General features: G+C 44.8%; 1 long non-coding RNA gene across 2 annotated transcripts in view; it reads right to left on the minus strand.

Annotated features, from left to right (window-relative positions):
- Positions 1–841: 841 nt before the first annotated feature.
- Positions 842–22,874, minus strand: part of LOC310826312 — a 152,696-nt gene continuing 130,663 nt past the window's right edge. Inside the window, exon 4 of one of the 2 annotated variants that reach the window (XR_014555728.1) lies at positions 842–1,041. This is a non-coding gene — a long non-coding RNA (uncharacterized lncRNA). Of the gene's footprint in view, positions 1,042–22,378; positions 22,514–22,874 lie in introns of those variants that run through there. The other variant, XR_014555729.1, reaches the window with a different exon arrangement.

The following is a 22,874-nucleotide window of genomic DNA, read 5'->3' on the forward strand; positions in this document are numbered from 1 at the left end:
TGCTATCCATTTAAACCTTTAATGCTAAACTTACAAGGCTTAAAGACAGGTGTGCCAACTTGAATAAAATATTGAGGGCGGAGCCAGGTAAGCCCCGCCCCACAAAATCGATCACAAAATGTTGAGCGCGCACAATACTGTATTTGAATGGCAATGCCCATCAACTGGGGAGCAGGGTGCCCCCCTCAAATATTTTATTGAGGGACCAAGGGACCTCGCCCCCTAGGAGTTTGCGCCTATGCTTACTGAGATTATCCTAAACGGACCGGCTTTTTTAAAAAAAATCAACCCTGAATCAAACACCATATACCATTTTTGTCACGTTTTCAGCAAACATTCGCTGCTATCCCGCGCAGATAACAACTTTCCTAACCTCTCCCACCATCTCACCGCGCCTGACTATTCTAATTCCTGAAAGTTTCAGGACCTTGTGATCCTACATCGATCCCCAGAAAACCAGCTCAGGCTCGGGCTGCTGGAGCTGCAAGGCAAGCAGTCTTTGGGGGTCCCGATCCCCCCTCCCCCCACACCACACCACCTTTGACGCGCAGGTGGAAGTTACAGGACAGCCTTCCCTTTTGTCTGCAGCCTCGCCGAGAGGTGCAGCGCAGCCCAGCCCAGCCCGGGGAGACTGAGGCGCGCGTGTCAAGCTTAATGATTTATTCAGGCTCTCGGGCAGTCCCAGATTGTTCCCGGCGCTGATTGGCTGCAGGCATGCGCCCTCTGTCATCCGCGCGCGCGCCCCGGGCCCCTCCCGCGCGGGCGCCGCCATTCAGGGAACAGCCGCCGGAAGGGGCGCTCCGCCCGCCCGCCCATTGAAAGCGGAGGTGGCGGGTGCGGCGGGGCAGGCCAGGCCGGGGAGCCAGAGGGAGGCGCCGAGGAAAGGGGAACGCCGCCGGCGCCGGAGCCAAGCTTCTGCATTCTTGCCGCCTCCTCCTTGCTCAGCCTGCACTTTGGAAGGGCCGCCCAACTTGGAGAGGATGGCCCTCTCACGACGTGTTTCTTTTCCCGGGTGGGCGAGGGGAGGCGAGAGCACGTGGCCTGCCAAATGAGAAAAGAAAAGTCTAAAGTGCAGGAGGGGGGGATCTTCCTTCTAGCGGGCATCTCGGGGAGGCGGCCCCGATCCTAGCGCATGTTTGGGAAGGGAGTCACGTCCGTTTCGGGCGCTGCATACAGGACCGCAGCTATCGGGTGTATTAAGAAAGCATGGCTTTCAGGATGCCTGGGGAAACCTTTTAAAGCTGCAGTTCTGTGCATGCTTACATGGGAGAAAGCCCCCTTTGAACTTGGCAGGGGTGTCTTCGGAGTAAATATGCATAGGATTCCACTTCAAGGCTACAGTCTTGTGCACACTACCTTGGGAGCAAGCTCAACGGAACATGGTGTTGCTTGCGACTGGGTAGACGTGTCCATGATTACAGCCTACTAGGATTGATATTACTATTTTATGTGCAGGGGCGAAAGTGGGCTTTATTTCACCCAGGTACAAGACCCAGTTTGGCACACACCTCTCCATGCACATTTGCCTACACACACACAAGCTGGGAGCCAAAATGGTGCTCCTCTGGAGGCTTCACCCAGGGCAAAAAACCTGGCTAGCCCCCCACCCCACCAAGTGAGAGCAAGGTAGAAGCAAAATGTGAACGTAGGACTAATACAGATTTCAAAGAATGAGTGGTGGTTGCTATGATGCACCAGCTCTCTACTGCAAAAGCCTAGACTACTTTTGCTTGAAATCAAATATTTTGTCCTAACCCACCTCACAGGGTTACAAGGATGAAATGAAGAGGGGGACATGTACACCACCTTGACTTCCAGGGAGGAATGCTGGGCTATACATGTAACTAGAAATAAATACTACTTTACAAAGAGGCATTGACTACCTCCCTGGCCCAGACAGCTGTCTTCTTTCTGCTGGATTTTATTAGCCAAGAAGGGCACAGGTCCAGAGCACAAGTAGTCACCCAAACTGATCCAAGCGGATCGTCGAGCTGCACCAACTGAAACTCAAACAACGTAACAGGACTAGACTGTGCTCTGGATGTCTCTTGAGATTCAACTGCTATACAGTGGTACCTTTATTTATGAACTTAATCTGTCCCGGAAGTCCATTCTTAAACCAAAGCATTCTTAAACGAAGGCGTGCTTTCCCATATCAGTGGGGGACTCAATTTACAAATAGAACACACTCAACAGGAAGCGAAACATGTTCTTATTCCAAGGCAAAGTTAACAAACCAAAACACCTGCTTCCGGGTTTGCAGTATTCTTAATCCAAGTTGTTCATAAACTAAGCTGTTCTTAAACCAAGGTACCACTGTAATAGCAGAGTCAAGGTCCCAACAAATGGAAGCAATTTTATCCTCAAAGTGCTTGGCAAACAAGTCACACCAAGCTACCATCGGTTCTAGCACCGCTTTCGGGCCAGTTTGCAAGAGGCCCTGCACTACCTGGAAAAGCTCTGCTGTCAGCATAGAGGAGAAGGAGAAGAAGAGTTTGGATTTGATATCCCGCTTTATCACTACCTGAAGGAGTCTCAAAGTGGCTAACATTCTCCTTTCCCTTCCTCCCCCACAACAAACACTCTGTGAGGTGAGTGGGGCTGAGAGACTTCAAAGAAGTGTGACTAGCCCAGGGTCACCCAGCAGCTGCATGTGGAGAAGCGGAGATGTGAACCCGGTTCACCAGATTACGAATCTACCGCTCTTAAGCACTACACCACACTGGTGATGATGAAATACAGTATGCCTTTGCTGCCTGCCACCAAGTAAGCTCAATAATGCACAGTCACCAGTGTTCGGTTTCATTTGTCTCGAGTTTTCCTCCGCTTGTGTTCAAGCTGTCTCCCAGCTTGTTTCTTTGCCCTAAGCTCTGGAGGAGCAAAACAAAATGCAGCGAAGCAGGAGGGGGTGCTCAGGGGTGATCGTGTCAATGGTCCGAGCCATCCTTATGTTCCACAGATTGGCCAGGGTGTTGACAGGACTGCCAGTCATATCAGCTGAAAAATCCCCTGGAAACCAATTGGATCCCTCAACCTCCAACTCTCTGGACCATCCTAATAGGTCCCTTGCCTCTGCAAAGGGCAAAAGGTGCTGAAAGCCTAAAGCTCAACAGGAATTGCTCTGACCATCACAAGGGACTGATGCCAATATCCCCCACTTCCAGATCACTTTCCCCCCACCCAATCGAAAAGACAAGATCCACAGTGTGACATGCAATATACATCAAGCCGATGACATGCTGGGACAGCTCCATGGTTGTCATGGCAGCCATGAAGCCCTGAGCCTCCCCAGGGCCAATTGCCTAGCCATGGACGCTGAAGTCCCTCAGAACCAACAATCTGGGAACCCTCAACACGACCACCTTTCACCAGGTCTGCCAGCTCAGGCAGGAAGACTGCTGGGCAGCAGAATCCCTAATCTGTCCCGATTACCCAACACCAAGAACAAACACACTAGATCTCCATTCAGCTGGACAGAAAGCTTGGAGAGAGAAAGAGAATTTCTATAGACCACAGCGACTCTCCCTCCTCGGCCCTCAAGTCTGTCCTGATGCTGTGCCGAATATCCAGGTGGGCACAGCTGTGTGAGCAACTCCATCCTGCTCCCCCACCCAGGCCTCAGTAATGGAGACCAGACAATCAAGTCATGGATGAGATAAACTTTATTCATGGCCGATCTGGCACTCAACAACAACAGTCATAGACCTGAGAACTGGCTAATATAAATTGCAAGGCATATTTGCACACATGGTGCAGGAGGATATAGAGAAGTCAGAGGGAAATAATGTAGAAACAAAAAAAGATGGCGATAATAAATGTAAAACCATAATAGTTAAAAGTGCAGTTTTGGTGATTGCACAAACATTCTGGCATTGGTGAGCCAAGTAATGCATTTATTGTGATTAGAAAACCACTCTAATCTCAATTCAAACCATAAGTAATAGAATTAAATTTCCTAGAAAACCAACTCAGCAGTTTCTTGCTGGAATGTGTCTCTCTTTGAGGTTCTTCTGTTCAAGGACAACCAGCTTAAGGTCAGGAACAGAACGTCCTGGTATGCTGAAATGTTCTCCTACTGGTTTCTCAATAGTGCCGTTTCTGATGTTTGACATGTGTGCACTTATTTATTTACTACCCAGGACAGGGATGAAGGACTTGGAACCCTCCAGATGTTGCTTGACTGCAGGTCCTATCCTGTCTGACCACTAGCCTTGGTCATTGGGTCAGAGTGCAAAAAGATCTGGAAGGCACCAGGATGGATCTGAGCTTTGTCAAATGCTGCCACTACCATCATTTAAGCCAGAGTAAGGTATATGATCCAGTGGAGGCATTAAGCATGTTGAGGTTGCACTGATTTCATGCTTCCTGACTGCCTGTTTTTATATCTGCTATTGCTTTGACCGATACACATACAGAGCTTAGGCACATTTTTGTTGTATTGTGAAATTGCTTGGGGATGCTTCATAGGAAGCAATTCACAAATGAAATATAAGAAGATAAAGATATATATATCTTGTTTTTTCATCTTGTCAGCTGCTCTGAGATCCTCAGATGAAGAGTGATATATTATTATTATTATTATTATTATTATTATTATTATTATTATTAAAAAGTCATACTTTGTCAGTAGCACGTTTTAGGTTTTAAGACCGACCGCCTGCTCCCTCGCCCCCTGGCGCCAACCAGCCTATGTCCCCTGTCATAATACACATCCGATGCTTTGGTGTTGCGCTGCGTCTTTTAAATGTGCAAGGAGGACTTTATTTTAAATTCCACCTTCCCCTGCCACCAGAGGCCTCCATTATGTGTTGACTGTCATGGCACTTTCCAGTGCAGGATTATTAATAATCCCATGGAGGCAATTCCCAAACAAAAGTGCGAAGCCATCATTGATACAGGCCCGAAGATTAATTTTCCTCATGTTCAACTTAACAGCATAGTTATCTCTTGAACAGGGTAAAACAGTTTGGCTCCATTGTCCCCTTGGCAGCTCCGCCTTCGCAGAGAAAGGGAGCTAGCCAGTCTTCTCATCCAACTCGAAGGTTGGTTAAAAGGAAGAGAGAGAAAAAACCAGCTGAAAAATCTTCATGAATAATGCTATTCCCCTCCCCTGAGTGGTGGAAAGAGAAGAGCAGGTACCCATTTCAATGGCGGAGCATTTTGTTATGCTGCTCCTCGCCTAAGTCAGAATTTCACAGAAAAGGCCACGAAGAAGAAAAGCTGCAACAATTAGGGGTCGCCTGTCAGAAAACATTAACGCCTTCCTTTCCCTGCCTGTCAGGCGCCCCTGGAAATCTTAAAAAAGAAAAAGAAAAAAAAGACAACTGCCATAGCAAATCGCACCTCCACCCCTTGTGGAAATACTGGAAGGCAAAGAGGAGGGGGAGCATTGAGTGTGTGGGTAGTGATGCAGTTGCGATCATTTTAGACTTATGCACCACCACAATCACCCCTCTAGATGGTAATGTGCATTACTTCAATATGTGGGAATCCAACCCTGCTGCACTTTGGGCCCTCAAATCCTGAGTGGGGGGGCCCTGCTTCTGCCTTAAAAGTCTCCCTGAGTATCTGTCTCCCTGTTAGCTAACTGATGCAATCAACGTTTAATATAATGGTGCGCCTCATATCTGTTGGCTCTGGCTTTTGCCTATGGCGCAATCATAGTGATGCTGTTTTAGAGATGATGATGATGATGATGTCCCATGGAAGGGGAACATGTGGCCCTGCGGATGTTGTTGGACTCCTCCAATTCCCCTAAGCATCAGTCAGCACGGTCGAGGGTCAGAGATGATGGAAGTTGTAGCCCAGGAACACCTGGAGAGCTGTAGGTTCTCCCTCCCTAAATCAGAGTCCAATCCTTTCTTGGTGAGCCCTTCTGTGCTTTTCAAAGGGACAGGTGGGGAATAATATACCTGCATACTTTTCATAACATCCTGCAGATGCCATCCTATCAGGAAGTCCATTCCACATAATGTTGGACTTAGCACCTACCCTCTGGAACCCTAACCCATTGCATATTACACAAGCGCCTTCTCTGTTACAGTCTTTCTGGCCCTTACTAAAGATGTTCCCCTTACAACAAACCTTTAAAACACTATCCCAGTTAGTATCTACCTTGGATGTAAATTGATTTAATGTACCATATATACTCGAGTATAAGCCGACCCAAATATAAGCCGAGGCACCTAATTTTACCACAAAAAACTGTGAAAGCTTATTGACTCGAGTATAAACCAGTTCACACCACAAACCTGGTGGCGGTGGCAGCAGCGAAGGAAGAACAAGCAGCCCACAATGACTGCTTTCGGGCTGCTCATTCCTCCACTGCCGCCGATAGCGGCAAAGGCGGCGGAGGAGGAAGGAGCAGCCCGAAAGGACCCTCACTTGAGTATAAGCTGAGGGGGGCTTTTTCAGCATAAAAAATGTGCTGAGAAAGTTGGCTTATACTCGAGTATATATGGTATATGCTGTTGTTTTAAACCACATTTATATTTATAATTGTTTTTAAATAGTTGCTCATATGCAACTCTTTTATATCTTACTATACTTCAGCTGCTGCAGAATTCGGTGGCCAGGATGCTCATGGGGAAGAGACAGTTTGAGCTTATTACACTGATCCTGGTCCAACTGCACTGGCTGCCAATTAGTTTTGGGGCCCAATTCAAAGTGCTGGTTTTGACCTATAACATCTTAAATGGCTCAAGGACTGCGTCTCTCCATATGAACCTACCCAGACCCTGCAATCATCTCAGGCCCTTCTTCATGTGCCTCCTCGAGGAGAGGTCCGGAGAGTGGCAATACAAGAAAGGGCCTTTCCTGCAGTGGCTCCCCCTTTGGGAAATGCTCTTTCCAGGGAGGTTTGGTTGGCACCTTCATTATACACCTTTAGTTGCCAAGTGAAAGCATTCCTCTTCAACCAGGCCTTTGGCTGATATATATCCTATACCCTTTTAAATGTGTGTGTGGGAGGAAGGAGGGAGCACGTTTATTGGCTCATGTTTTTGTTGCCTTTGTTCTTGTTTTTATTAGGCATTTTGTGTTTTTATATTGTATTTTTATGTTGTGAACCACCCTGAGTTCTATGGATGAAGCGTGGCATACTAATTAAACAAATACACAAATTTAAGAAATAATTTGGGTGAGGGGGTATCAGTAAAGTGGGTTGGGCAGGAAAGTCTGGGGGGAGTCAAGGATGGAACTGTCTAGATTATAAAAATTGTACTATAGAAATGAATCTTGACAAAGGGTTGAGAGAGAAAACAAGTAAGTTTTTCAACATAACACTAGAACTTCTGGGCGTCAAATGAAACGGAACGCTGGGAGTTTTTGAACAGATGAAAGTACAGTCATACCTCTTGCTACGTTTGCTTCATGATACGTTTTTTCAGGTTGCGTCCCGCGGCGACCCAGAAGTACCCAGAAGGGTTAATTCCAGGTTTCGCCACTTGTGCATGTGCAGACGCACGAAATGACGTAATGTGCAGAAGTGGCGAATTGTGACTTGTGTGTGTGCAGATGTGGGTTGCGTTCCTTTCAGGTTGTGAACGGGGCTCCGGAACGGATCCCGTTTGCAACCAGAGGTACCACTGTACTTCTTAACACAGGGAAAAATTAAACTATGGGAGTTGCCCTCACAAGATTTAGTGGCATGGGTGGCTTTAAAAAGGGATTGGACAAATGCATAAAGGATAAGGTTATCTGCGGCTCATAGGTGCTGGGTCCCTGGGTGCCCGAGCACCCACAAATTTCCCCATGAAGAGGCCAGGCACCCACAAAATCCAGCACCAGGGCCGTGCATGCTGTATGGCACCCACGGCTGCAGAGCCACGCTGGCACTCCTCCTGTGGCTACTAGCCACGATGGCTACGTTCTCCGACCATTGGAGGCAGTACACTCTGAATATCAGCTGCTCAGAATCACAGGCGGTGAGGATGCTATTGCATTCAGGTCCTGCTTGCAGGCTTCCCATATGCATCTGGTTGTCCACTGTGAGAACAAGGTCCTGGACTAAATTGGTCTTTCCTCTGACCCAATAATGCTCTTCTTATGTTCTTACATATATGTACATGGTTTGACTTTTATCCCACCTGATCCAGTGGTGGCATTGAAAGTGAGAAGTAGACTGTACTACCTCAGCTCAGGTGGGAGTTATCATTTCTGAAAACTCCCTCCAATCTATTGTTTTAAAGCCTGCAAATTTTAAACTAAGATTGTAGACCAGCTCCTTTGCTGGTTTTCTGTTTCCAAGAGAGTATGGTAATTTGCTTCTCACCTGTGATCTGAAGTGGTGCAGTCCATGCTGCCACCTAATTCTACAGTTACCCCCAAAAAAGGGCTGTGCAGAGGGTCCACAAATGCACCACTGTTCCTAACCAATCTTTATCCTTATTTTCTCCTCTGAGCAGCTAATTACTCCTCCTCTCCTATTCTTTTCATTAGCATTGGTTCCACAGTGATTTATGTTTCTTCAGGGATAAAAATCCGGAAAAGGCCTTGTATTGGTAAGGCGTGAAATAATGCAATTGAAAAGAGAAGCCATTTTGTCAGGATTATATCTTGGCAGAGTAGATTAAAATGCTGCCATATGGCCTTGGTTTGTCTGATTATACTTTCAGGTCACAATGTATTGCTAATTAAATGGCGGTGACATTTCAATAGAAAGGCGAGGCTACCTGTATGTGCAATAAAATGAGAGGAGAAAGAAAAACAAGGGATAGCATTAACAAAGCCGGAGATCCAGGCTTCCTCATCCTTGCGATGTGTTTGGCTTAGAAGGCAATTCATTCACACATGCAGATCCAGACCCTCCAGGTGTCCCTATTTTCCAGGGACACCCCTGTTTTAGAAGAACCATCCCTATTTTCATTGGAGAAATGTTGGAGGGTATGGTGTTATCTGACTCATGAGCCGTCTGAAGACAATACTGTATGGGGAAGTTTTGTTTTGTTTTTTAAATGTTTAATGTTTCGTTATGTTTTTATATACGTTGGAAGCTGCCCAGAGTGGCTTGGGCAACCCAGTAAGATGCGGGTGGTATAAATAGTCAAAATATTATTATGGAACGGGACGTTCCTATTTTCTATGGAGAAATGTTGGAGGGTATGCAGATCAACAGAGGCACTATTTCTGGGGTTGGCTTTTGTACCCTCAGACAGACCCAGAATGCTTCTACATTGATTTCTGGCCCCCAGCCTGGAATCTGAACTGAGCCACCAATTGCCAGGGGTGAGAGAAACTACCTCCTCTTTCTCGGCCACACAGAACATGGTCCCGTTTAAAGCAGTATGATAGAATCACTGAATTGGAAGGGAGCCCGAGGATCATCTAGTCCAAGCCCTTGCCATGTAGGAATATGCCGCTGTCCCATACGGGGATCAAACCAGCAACCTTGGCGTTTTCAGCATTGCACTCTAACCAACTGAGCTATCCAGGCTGACTATGATACCACTTTAAACAGCCATGGCTTCCCCCAAGAATCTGTAGCTGGTAAAGGGCACTCAGAATTCTTAGGAACCCTTTTCAGAGTGCTGACTTACTGTTGAGGAAGTGGCAATGGTAGAGTCAGGGAAAGAATGGAGCATCCTGGGAGAGGGAGTGTTTGAACACTGATCAGGAACTCTCTTAAGCTGCAATATCTTGATGCAGTGGGCCCCACTTGCCTGTTTATCTTCTCTTGTACATTTTATTTCAACAGGCACATCCTTCCCAAGCCCTACTTTTGTGCACTAGATTTACATTCTTTATTAGCAACTCCGCAGTTACTGACAAAGCCCTTTTCATGCATTTTGCATCACCATTTCCTTTTTTCTTCCCAACAATAGGTATAAAAGGACTCTACTGGCACCCACACTCATATATCTATAGACCTATATATATCTACATCTGTCTATACAGTGGTATCTCGGTTTACGAACTTAATCCTTTCCGGAAGTCCGTTCTTAAACCAAAGCCGTCCTTAAACCGAGGCACGCTTTCACTAACAAGGCCTCCCGCCGCCGGTGCCCTTCCACTGTTCGGATTCCGTTCGTAGACCGAGGTAAAGTTCACAACCGGAATACTACTTCCGGTTTTGCGGTTCTTACACCGAATAGTTCGTAAGCAGGGCTGTTCTTAAACCGAGGTACTACTGTTTCTGTATCTGGATGACACAGGTTTTCTGTTTCCCCCTGTATTCTTTAAAAAAAAAAAAAAGAAGACTTACATGAAATATGTTTAAAAATAAATCTCACACAGGGTGTCCCCACCCCCACCCCGCCTGCCTTCCTGAAAACTCAGTGTCCCCGTGCATATGGGTTTTGGGTGGCCTATGGAAATTGATTTACGAGTCAACCACTTTTCTCTTTTCTTGCTATCTCTCGCTTGAGTGGTTTGTAGGCCTTGGCCCTTTCGTTCACTCGAGGAGAATAAGGTTGTCTATGGAAGAGGTCAGCGTTTCAAATTGGTAGAGTTCAACGGCACAAATGACACAGAACTGACAAGAAAAGACAGACAGTTTGTGGCAGCCGTGTGTGTGTGTGTGTGTGTGTGTGTGTGTGTGTGTGTACCATTGCTGGTCATGGACTGCATAGGCCTTGGCTTGGGTTTTTGTTTTTTTGTTTTTTGCTTTGTAATGGGGACTTGGCACCAAAATGAATTAAATAACAGGCTTAAAGACTATTGAGGGAAGGGCTGAATGCAAATCAAAGATAAGTAGAAGTTTTCTTTCCTAAAAGAGGGATGATTTCCTCCCCCCTCCCTTTCCCCTCCCCTCCCATTCCATATCTTCGCAGGCAGGGTCTGCATGTTAAACATGATTTAGAAGGCATTATTCCGGGATCCTTTTCATCAGGTTTCTGCAGCGATTGCCTATCTTGGCCTATGATTAATGATCTGCTGTGCAATTTGGAGCCTATAATGACTCAACAATCCACACACAAAACTATATAGTTGCATTCCTTTTGCAGATTTGCCAAGCTGTTACCAAGGGGCCCACAACCCAGACGGATTGTTGGAGAGATAGCAAAGCATTTCGGCAAATGCCATTCTGCCCTTATCTTGCCGCGGAGTGTGTTGGGCAGCAAGCTCATTTACAACATTCAAAGCCCAGATTTCAGTGGCTTCTTTTCTTTTACTTTTCCACTCTTCCTCCCCCCTCATCCCACCCCCTGCTACCCTGTCCAGAAAAGGGAGGGGGACACCGCCCGCCCGCCCAACACAAGCCCAACAAAATCAGGACTTGAAATAATTGTTTAAAAAGGCTGGTTAGAAAAGAGCCCAGCGTATGGCCCCTTAGTGATTATGCCGACAAAATACTTCCTTTGTTTCCAAATTTCAAATCTGATTAATTGAGGCCTAATGCTTTTAATGCCATTTGAAAGAGAAAAGTTAATCTTGCGAAGCCCAGGGCATAAACATAATCTGAAAATCTCAACAGATTTCCAAACATACAGGCCTTATTATAATTTCACTTGTAATTCTTGAGTAGATGGTAACAATTTCATTAAAACACTCATTTAAATATATATCTGCAGGGAGTCAAAATGCTTATACAATTTGCTGCTTTTAAAATAAAGAAAAGGAACCCTGAGAGAGGATTGTGCAATATAGCTACCATTTGTGTGTGTGTGTTAGATGAAAATATTTTGCAAATATTTGAAGATCATATCTGGGAGAAAAGGATCCTGTGTAGCCAAAAGTGGAGAGGGAAAGTGGGGGAAGTGTTAAAGATTCCTTCTTCTGGTTCTCCCTACCCTGAAGTGTCCACACACACGCACACACGCTCCATCAATGTTTAAAAAGTTTAAAATTTTAAAATATAATAAACCCATAAAGGAATGCCTATCTCATCTTAATATTTATGGAAGACAATTAGGGAGGCTTCTAACATTAAGCATTAGTATTATTGTGCATGCTCACTGCTTTGAATGCATAAATATATCAATGTATCAGTGTAGGAGAGCACTTATGAATGCTTAGATGTTGTGCAACTGTGAAAAATGTGAAGAATTTGCTCCTGTGTTTTGTCTCACTGTAAGATCCACCTGGTTTTGAGATTTGGGGTGAGCAAATGCTGGTGGGGAACATAAGATGGACAATTGGTCCGTCCAGCTCAGTATTCAGCACCACCATTACTCTACGGTTTCAGACTAGAGTCTTTTTTATCTTGGACATATCAAGATGCTCTATGGCTGAACACAGGGGGCATTTGCAGACCATCAATATTTTCAGCTAGAACTCAATCACACACAATTCAGGCTGTGCAACTGTAATGGATTAGGAGGTTTTTGCACAAGAACCCCCCCCAAAAAAAAACCCTCTGACTTTGTGCAATAAGGAAAGTGAGGCGAGAATGACTGGAAAGTGTGGGATAACACTTTGGTGCCACATCCTCTAACTTCCCTGCAAAAGGAAAAATAAGACCAAATGCTCAATAAATAGCTGACTTCATTTCATCTCCCCACAAACCAATCGGGATGAATGCTCATCTGGAAGCAACCAGGGAAGCTTTCATAGAAGCCACAGCCGATAGAAGGGTTTGCTGAGTTTGCCTGACAAAAAACACAGACCTAAGAACTGGGAGCATGGAGCTGTCCAGCCACAGCCGCTGAGCCATCCATTGACTAAACCAGACTCCTGAGGAACAGGTTTCTATCAAGCTGGGTAGCACAGATGCTGCTGAAGTCACAACTGAGGGGACTCCTCCAACTCAAAATGTTGCCAGGCCAAGACCTCTCAGAATTTGGGCCTGGCTTGAAATGGGGTTTGCTCCTTTCCCTGAAGCCAGTCTACCCTTCCTGCATGGATGTAACAAAGATAGTTGTGCATGGGGAGGCTTCCCTGAAATCTGCAAGCCTCAACAATGAGGGCTGCAAATTCCAAGGAAACTTTCAGATGCATGTCTGTATGTGCAAAGGCCTCCTGACTTCAGATGTTCATGCTGTATGCATGGGTGTCTGGGGAGGCACATCCCATGTCAGAGACAGGCCGCTCAGCACCATCCTGTTGAACAACACAGGAGCGAATAATGTCCAAACTGGGCTAATGTTGACTATGGTAGGCAACCAGCGTCAATGGATTTCACTTTATCTTATATTCTTCAAATGGCACAATGTCACCTGCTGTTATTTAAGGAGGTCACTGCCAAGTGTGGTGAGTTTTATGCTGGCTGCAGAGGTAGTAGTTCCTGGACCAGTAGCAGCAGCAGCAGCAGCAGAGGGGCTCCTCAGAGAAGCAGCGGAAGGGGCAATTCCGGCAGTGGCTGAAAACCTAGTGCATTCTGGGACTGGTGCACAAAAGAACTGCAACATTTCAAAGAAAAAGCAGGTGGCAGCATAGTTGGTGAAAAATTCTGCCTCCCCTCAAATGGTTTCTGGGGTGGGGGGGTGGCATCTGTGTGTGGAGGGTTTCGACATACGCAAAAGTTCAGCTCAACTGTCTTATTTTTACAGGAAAGACATTGGCAGGGCATGCTGCCAGAAATACCTCATTCATCCAGCTTTCTTTTTCCCCACCACATTCTAAATTCCTATACTTAATGTGTCACATGTACAAGGCTATCTATTGACTCTCCATCCGATAACATGACTCTAACAGGTACACACTAATGGAAATCAAACAATTTGAATCGATAAAGAAGCCTCTTTCCTTTAAGGGAACCACCCCCCATACATATTGAGAACACCAATATAGGCTCAGCAAAGAGTTCTATCCCCACACCGTTATTGCTACCCACCCTGATCCTCCTGGGCTCCCAGACTTAAGAGATGGGCGCTAGAGAGAAAAGGGGAAACAGGGGCAAAGCTTTTGCTGCAATTGTTTGGGCTACAGATCCTAGGTAAATGACAAGGATTTTTTTTTCCTTTTAGAAAAAGAACACTCCCAACACACATATTTCAACTAAGCGAAAGCCCAGCGGTTAATGCCCCCTCCCTTTTGTGTGCCTGTTTGAAGCGTATTCTCCTGAGTTGACAAGCACGTGTTTTGGAAACCATTGAAAAGTTTGGGTCATAAATAGAGGAGACCGTTTGGCTTAAATGTTGCTAGGGAATACCTGGCAACAAGCAACAATAGTTCTTTTAGAAGGTCCAGGGCAAACAGTGACCGTGGTAATGGGGTGGGCTTAAGGGAGGCTGCTTGCCCAAAGCCCCTCCACTCACACAGAGCCTTCAGCATTGGTCTGTGTTCCGGAAATTCCACACACAAAGCCCCTCATTCAAGGGGAGGTGGGACAATGCATGTGCTTTTTAGAGGGGGGGGGGAAAGGAGGATGCCTTGATGAGGGTGGGTGCTTTTTTGCTAAAAAATAAAAAGCAAGCTCCCCCCCCTTTTTTTTGCAAAGAACTAAGGGAGGCCCAGAAAGTGCTAAGTTTGTAAAAGAAGCTGAAAAGATTCAGAACGGGAGCATAAAGGAGCCAGGGAATGCCCTGTGAATTTTGAACAGAGAGCAGAAAAGGGACTCTAAAAAGCAATTAGTGATGCTGCTCATAGATGAAGAGGGAGTTTGGAGGGAGTGGGGAGGCATTAAGGGGCAGGGGGAAATTACACTCATTTAGTAAAGTACTAAAGAGAAAGAAGGAGGGAGATTGACGTCTCCTGGAATTTGTATAGCGAAAGCAGACACACAAATAGCAATGCACAGCATCTAAGTACAGGAGGCCGCACTGAAGCTAAAGACGCATGCCAAGATGGGCCTTTGGATTCATTGCCAGGGCCCTCACTTGTTCCTGAAAAGCACCATGGAGCAGCTAGACGGGAGGGAAACGAGGCTTCTTTGGCCTCAACGCAGCTATTCTGGCTCAATATAAATGTCAGTGGCCGATATCTGAAGCAGACCTGCTTGATGAATTGGAGCAGTGGCAGATTCATCAGTGCAGGGCCTGTTCATGATAGTCACAGTCATGCCCTCTCACAGCCACACCCCATCTAAGATTATACAATCATCTTATAATCAGACAACAATAATATTTAGGGATGCTTTGCAACAGTCAATGCAGATCCCCATGGGTTGTGTTTCAGCTATATCTGTGATGCTCTATGCACACGCTTGGGAAATGATCTGGGTGCTCCAAACAGCCTCAGCCCAGTATACCTGAAGGAGCGTTTCCACCCCCATCATTCTGCCCGGACGCTGAGGTCCAGCGCTGAGGGCCTTCTGGCGGTTCCCTCACTGCAAGAAGCAAAGCTACAGGGAACCAGGCAGAGGGCCTTCTCGGTAGTGGCGCCCGCCCTGTGGAACTACCTGACATTTAGAAGACATCTGAAGGCAGCCCTGTTCAGGGAAGTTTTTAACGTGTGACATTTTAATGTATTTTTAATCTTTGTTGAAAGCCATCCACAGTGGCTGGGGAAACCCAGCCAGATGGGCGGGGTACAAATAAAATATTATTATTATTATTATTATTATTATTATTATTATTATTATTATTATGTTTTCTGCGAGGTTCCATTGTATGTAACAAAACTCATACATTGTTCTCTTGAAACGCCTGGTGTTTTCAGTGTTCCTAAATGCTTAGCTCTGGATCAGACTGTGGCTATAAAGCCTCCCCCCCCCTCATGCTGATTGGGTGGCTCTAGGACACTGGTGACAGGGTTCCTGTAGGGACTCTGTTGTAGAAATAGGTAACAGGTCTTCAACCTTCCAAGGCCCTGGGCACTACACCATTTGGCAGGAGTAAGTTCCACTTCCAAGTCATTAGCCAAACGCAAACCTTCAAAGGGACTCTGAGCTGCTGAATGTGTCAGGGCCAGGTATGCACATATGATGTAGTCTGGGTGCAGAACTGCCACAATAGAGAAACGAATGCTAATGTTGTTTACTTGCATGGGGTGGGGGTTGTGCCTATCAATGCTATTTTGACCGGAAAGAGGCTACTAACATGGATAGGGTGCTTTTTAAGGTATGCGGGTGGCACTGTGGTCTAAACCATTGAGCCTCTTGGGCTTGCTGATCAGAAGGTCGGCAGTTTGAATCTGTATCATGGGGTGAGCTCCTGTTGCTCTGTCCCAGCTCCTGCCAAACTAGCAGTTGGAAAGCATGTCAGTGCAAGTAGATAAATAGGTACTGCTGCTAGGGGAAGGTAAATGGTGTTTCTGTGCACTCTGGTTTCCGTCACGGTGTTTGGTTGCGCCAGAAGTGGTGTAGTCATGCTGGCCACATCACCCAGAAAGCTGTCTGTGGACAAACGCTGGCTCCCTCAGCCTGAAAGTGAGATGAGCGCCGCAACCCCATAGTCACCTTTGACTGGACTTAACCGTAAAGGGGTCCTTTTTACTAACATGGAGAGGGTGTTTCAGGCTGGATAAGCAGCATACAGAATTGTTCTTTAAAAGGGCTCCTCACACAACCTTTCATAAGAACACGAGAATTGCCTCCATGGATTGTTACAGGAGAACAGCAGGTGTCTCTGGAAAATTCACAAGCAAGACACGAAGGTGATGGCCCCATCACAGTGCCCCCAGAATCTAGAATACAGAGGTATATTGTTTCCAAACATGGAAGCTGTGCCCGAGAGAAAGGTCAAGTGCCTGTTCTGGAGCAAGTATGTAGAGGATACCTCTTGATCCAGCTTTGTCATGTGACCTAACACTGAACTATGGCCTTTCCCGGTAGCATTTCAGTATTTTTAGGAAGCACTGCCAATACCTTTCCATTGATCTGTCTTTGGAGGACTGGGATTAAGCCAGTAAAATTAGGCTGTTGATGTGTTTTTAGCACTTTAAATGTTTAGCACATTATGTTTTAGTGGGCTTTTTGTATTTCCTTTCTAGCTCTTAGGTTGTGGAGGAATAAAAGAGTAAACAAAATATGATTGACCACGCAAACAAAAAATGTCACACATGCAGAACTAGCTAAATCAGGAGTTGCTACTTGCTCAATTATCTGAAGTGGATACAGTTGGCAGTATCTGGTCATGTAAGCTCCGGAAGGATCAGTCCCTTGCATAGCATTATACAGTTGTGTTCTAAATAATGGCAATGGCTGCACATGTGCAGGCTTGGCCTCAGGTTTTCAATTGCGTTGCCTCATTCCAGCAAGAAGGATCCTTTGCTTGGAAGATGGCTTCTATGCATGCATCTCAATGTGCATTGGCAGCCACATGATAATCCCGATCTAAGGCTGAGAAGGACCACAGCTCAATGGCAGAGCATCTGCCTTGCATGCAAAAGATCCCAGGCATAGTCCTTAGTGTCACCAGGTAGTGCAAGGTGAAATTCCTGCTTGAAGCCTTGAGTCACTGCCAGGCAGAGTAGGCAATATTGAGCTAGCTGGGCCAATAATCTGAATGTATAGGGCAGTTTTCTATGTTCCTCCTCTGACTTGGCTGGATGTGTCTTTTGATGTGTTGGGGGGTATTTAACTCAAGCTGGGATCACTCATTTTTGAATGTGACTAACTCCATATGGGGACGTGGGTGGCACTGTGAGTTAAACCACAGAGCCCAGGGCTTGCTGATCAGAAGGTCAGTGGTTCGAATCCCCGCGACGGGGTGAGCTCCCGTTGCTCAGTCCCTGCTCCTGCCAACCTAGCAGTTCGAAAGCACGTCAAAGTGCAAGTAGATAAGTAAGTACCACTCTGGCAGGAAGGTAACTGCTCTGGTTCACCAGAAGCAGCTTAGTCATGCTGGCCACATGACCTGGAAGCTGTACACCGGCTCCCTCGGCCAGTAAAGCGAGATGAGCACCGCAACCCCAGAGTCGGCCACGACTGGACCTCATGATCAGGGGTCCCTTTACCTTTAACTCCATATGACGAGAACTAGACTGAAGCCAACGTACACATGGCCAGTCCATCTCTTCTTGATTGCACTGTTATTAATGGTCACAAGACACAATATCATGGGAACATAGGAAGCTGCCTTATACCGAGTCGCAGAATTGGTCCATCTGGCTCACTATTCTCTTTGCTGACTGGCTGCAGCTGTCCAGGGTTCCAGGCAGGAGTCTCTCCCAGCGCTACCTTGGGACCTTCTGCTTGCAAGGCAGACACTCTATGACTCAGTTAGGGACCTTCCTCTGTCAGGAACAGTGGTTTGTTTGTTTTTTCACATTCTCATTTAGTTCCTCAACCTCCGCTCTCCGTTTCCTTCAACTTTGTCTTTCCAATATCACTAGTTTGAAAAACTTCTTCCTTATTAAACACATGGAGTCTAAGGAATGAAAATTTCAGTACCATAGACAGCACTGGACACAGTCCTTTTTTCTTTTGGTACTCTAATTTCAGAAAGGGAGGGAGGCAAACTTCATACAATATGGAAAGTGCTTTTCAAAAAGAGAAAATGCAAGACCAAATAACACTCAGATGGTTCTATAACAGTCTCATCAAACGTTAGTGGGATGGATACTTGACTGCTTTGGGCTAAGGAAACTTCCCATGCCATTTGTCTTACTGAAGAATCACCTGAATGACTTTGAAAACAACATTCTAGAAGAGGTAGTTTGAGTCTTGGTCTTAAAAAGAGGGGGAAGGATTGTTGTTTGCTTTGCAAGACTAATATTGGATATAATACAAAGATCCTTGACCAGTGTATATAATAAATTATGGTATTGTACAGATAAGGCTAAGTTCCCAGGATGCTGTACTGGTACAGCAATGCTGCACTGCCAATTGTGCCAGAGGACCATGGCCGAAAAGAGGAAGAGAGGGAATGTGGTGGGACAGGTTGGGTAAATAGCCTGAGCACAATCATATGCAACTGTATTCCACAGCCAGAGATTGCTTGTAATACAAATAAATTGTCTAGTAGCACCTTAGAGACCAACTATGTTTGTTCTGGGTATAAGCTTTTGTGTGCATGCATGATACCTGAAGGTATCTGAAGAAGTGTGCATGCACACGAAAGCTTATACCCAGGACAAACTTAGTGCTACTAGACTATTTATTTATTTATTTATTTATTTATTTAGACTCTGTCAGACCAACATGGCTACCTACCTGAATGCTTGTAATTCAGTGATACTTTGTAAATTATTGGAATAAGATTCAACATGTGGTGCCACCTTATTTTTTATTGGTAACAGTATGAGCAGCCACTATTTATACTGAACTTGACTTTAAAACGTTTAGAAGAAGTAGCAGCATTGGATACTCTGTATTCTTCTTGTATCATTTATTCTGCATTACTTATTTCTGTATTTCTACATGGTGATTCAAATGAAAATGAAAATAAATCGAATAATAAACAAATAGAGAATAATGAGCTATTCAAGCGTACAGTATATTCAAAACTGGGTTATGATTACAATTTTCAGAGACAACTCTGTTTCTGATGTGGAGCTCCCACCTCTACAGCCTTAGCAAAACTGCCCTGTCCACCACCAATGGCCTTATCAAATAAAAACTGGTGAAACTGACAAGTGTCCCCCTTCCTCCTCTCCACAGCGAGTCTGGAGAAACCAAGTGAAACTTAAAAGGCTCTGTGTGTGCCATTTCAAGAATGCTTTAAAAAATTCTCCCATATGATCCAGTGCTACTCTGCACAATTCCCCCTTCGAAAGCAAACATTAGTGAAATTGACTTAAGATTTTCTCCATCTGTGCAGGCGGACTCCTGAAGTGGGGGGGGGGTGCGCACGCACGCACGCACACGCACGCACACGCACGCACACACACGCATGCAGGCACATGTGAGCGAGATCTATCAATGCACATTATTGGGTACTCCATCACACCCCTTCTACAAATGCTTCCCTTTCAGGGCCGGATACATTTCCCACTTGAAATCTGCTTTGCAAACAGCATCCTCATGTGTTCTTTGCCTTCCTTTGGGTAAAGAAAGAGCAAGTGACAACTTGTAGGCCAGGTGACCTAGCCATTTATATAGTGCAGCAGAGATAAGCATTTTTCACTACAAGCAGGGTAGTGGGTGGTGGACTAGGGAGAAGGAAGGACTGCTCCAATCGTGGCTGTTGCCTTCTTCCCCATTCTCTGCTGCTATGGGGAATCATTAGTGCTTAGGAGAGCTGGCTCTTGGCTATCCCTAATACATTGCCTGGATCCACATTTTTCATTCTTTCTTCCTCTCTGAGACTACAGTATTTGCCCACATCTGCAACTGACTATAAACAAAAGAAGCTACCTTGTACCAGGTCAGGCTAACATTGACTGGCAGGAGCTCTCCAAAGGCTCATGCAGGGGTCTTTCACATCATCTGATACCTGATCTTTTTTTATTAAAAAAAACCTGTTTATTTATTATTATACTTACAAAGCCATCCTACCATCTTACGGGGGGAAACCCAACAGCATACAGAAGACAATTTACAAATACAAATATAAGAAATGGTATGTGTGTCATGGGGTGTTGAATCATTTTCAAGATGGGAACTACTAATCACATTTTTTCATATTCAATTTAAAAAATATTGCATTATTTAAAATAAACTCTTCTGGGTACAAAATTCTAGTTATGATTTCCAATGTTTACCAAAAATCAAAAACCTTCTTAAAATAAAAAAAAACCAAAAAACTGGAGACTCTCATCAATATAGCCACTGGTCTCTGGACCATAGTTGACTGGAGTCCAGCTTATCAGTCAGAACCACAATCTCAAATTGGTAGAAAAAAACACACCTGATTGTTGGGTGGGTGAGGAAATGATTATATGGTCCAAAGTTTCCCTACTTCCTGGAAATGTTCATTCTGTCTATTTTTTCCAAGTTTCAAAGTATTCAGAAATAATTTTGCATCAAGAGACTGATATTCTGCTTCTCTCAAACTCCTTTCCCCTCTGACTGTTCCAATAAGGGTTAACAAAATCTTTCATCTTAGAAATACTAGGCAGGTGAGTGAAAATCACCTTTGAATGTGCAGTGTAAGGTAATGCCACCTTAAGCACTTTTGGAAAAATGAACCTGCACACAGGCATTCAGCATTCAATTAAACGTTGTAGTAAGTTTTTTGTTTGTTTTTTTAAAGCGAGCTTACAACACCTGTATGGAAATTGATCTCTAATCTTTCCTATTCACTTACAGGACTGTGTGGAGTTCAATCAGGCTCCATAAAGGGTGGTGGCAACTCTTATTTTATATTTAACAGCTCAGCCTGAGTGTTTGTTTTTGAAAGAACGGTGGCAGTGCCAGGAAGGGCAGTAAACTTTTTTTTTAATCTACACGCTTGATAGGACAAAGCAGGTGCACTACAAAATTTCTGACACTCTCTGCAGAAGCTGTAATCCCTGCCTTACCACAGACAAGCCACCTGCCTTCAGGAAGAGAGATAATTCAGGTTCCAAGTGAGTTCAGCTTTAGGTGTCTCCTGAGTAAAGACTGATAAACGAGCCACAGTACAACACGACTGGGGGTTGTGTCAATAGATCAATATTTGATCGCCCAAGGCGGCCGTCTTTGGATTCTCCTTAGTATACAGTTGTTGAACTTTAAGTCTGAACTTTCAGTGTCCTCAGCAGGTCTTATACACCTGTAATTTGGGACTTAGGGAGGAGCCTAGCGCCCATTCACATCAATAGGAACATTTCCATGGGTTTCACTGGGCTTTCTACAAGGTCACACATAACATTTTGAAAGGCACAGCTGAGATTTGTGCTCAGTGGAATTTAAAAGATACATAGTGTTGAGTTGGATTGTGGATGGATTTTTTTTTCTTTTTTCAAAAATGTGTCTTAATTTCTCATTGTCCATTGTTAGAAGACTTGAGGGGAAATTTTCTCACTGTGCATCATATTAAGTTCAATAGGTTTTAAAATTGAAGCATGGACATAAAACACAAAAAAGTATTTGGTGCTGACCTTTAAAGCCCTAAATGGCCTCGGCCTAGTATACCTGAAGGAGTGTCTCCACCCGCATTGTTCAGCCTAGACAATGAGGTCCAGCTCCGAGGGCCTTCTGGTGGTTCCCTCACTGTGAAAAGCGAACTTACAGGGAACCAGGCAGAGGGCATTCTCAGTAGTGGCGCCCGCCCTGTGAAACGCCCTCCTGTTCAGATGTCAAGGAAATAAACAACTATCTGACTTTTAGTAGACATCTGAAGGCAGTCCTGTTTAGGGAAGTTTTTAATGTTTGATGTTTTATTGTGCTTTTAATTCTGTTGGGAGCCATCCAGAGTGGCTGGGGAAACCCAGTCAGATGGGCGGGGTATTAATAATAATAATAATAATAATAATAATAATAATAATAATTGTTATTATTTCAAGAAGGAAAACATTTCAGTGACCATTTTCAAGGCTGGTCTAATGAATAAGCATGTTAAATGTTTTTAAAACTAAAAACTAAAAACAAAACCCATGTTTCCCTTCAAAGTGCAAATAATTCCAATATTTTGCTAAAAGAATTACCTTCTTATATATTATTATATAAGTAATTGAAATAAAAAATAAGGCAGTTATAAATCATATATAATATCTACTGCATTGGGTCAAAGGATAGCATCAGCTGGGTCAGTTGGGCCTAGCAGCTGATTGTCTGAGGACGTAAGATGCTGGTCTTGCATCTGTTGACTGGAGTCAGGATGTTAAACCAGATGGACCCTTCTCCTGATCTAGGAGAGCTTTTCTTATGTTGGAGGACTAGCTCCGGTAACTGGGAAAGAAAAGAAGGAGAGATAAAAGTCACACCAGTGAGGAAGCCCATATTGACTTGAAACAACAAGATACCTCTTTCAGTGCAGGTCTTTTGCAGTTCTGTAGGAGAAGGGAGAAAGTCAGAGAAGCTCCGCATCGCAAGAATGTGTGGTTAAATAGATATAATGAGTTCACTAGAGTACACCATGACATAGCTGTTTGCAAAGTGCTCTTGACTGAGCACCCTGGTGAGTCTGTATCATTTTAATATTATGTGGCTCTGATTGATATATAACACCTGTCATAATAATTAGAAACAAATCACCTCAATTGGCAGCTATTAACTGCCCCTATATTGTGCAAATAACATTTGTTTGATT

Source organism: Podarcis gaigeae, assembly GCF_964106915.1.
Source record: "Podarcis gaigeae genome assembly, chromosome: 10".
In the NCBI taxonomy this organism is placed as follows: Eukaryota; Metazoa; Chordata; class Lepidosauria; order Squamata; family Lacertidae; genus Podarcis; species Podarcis gaigeae.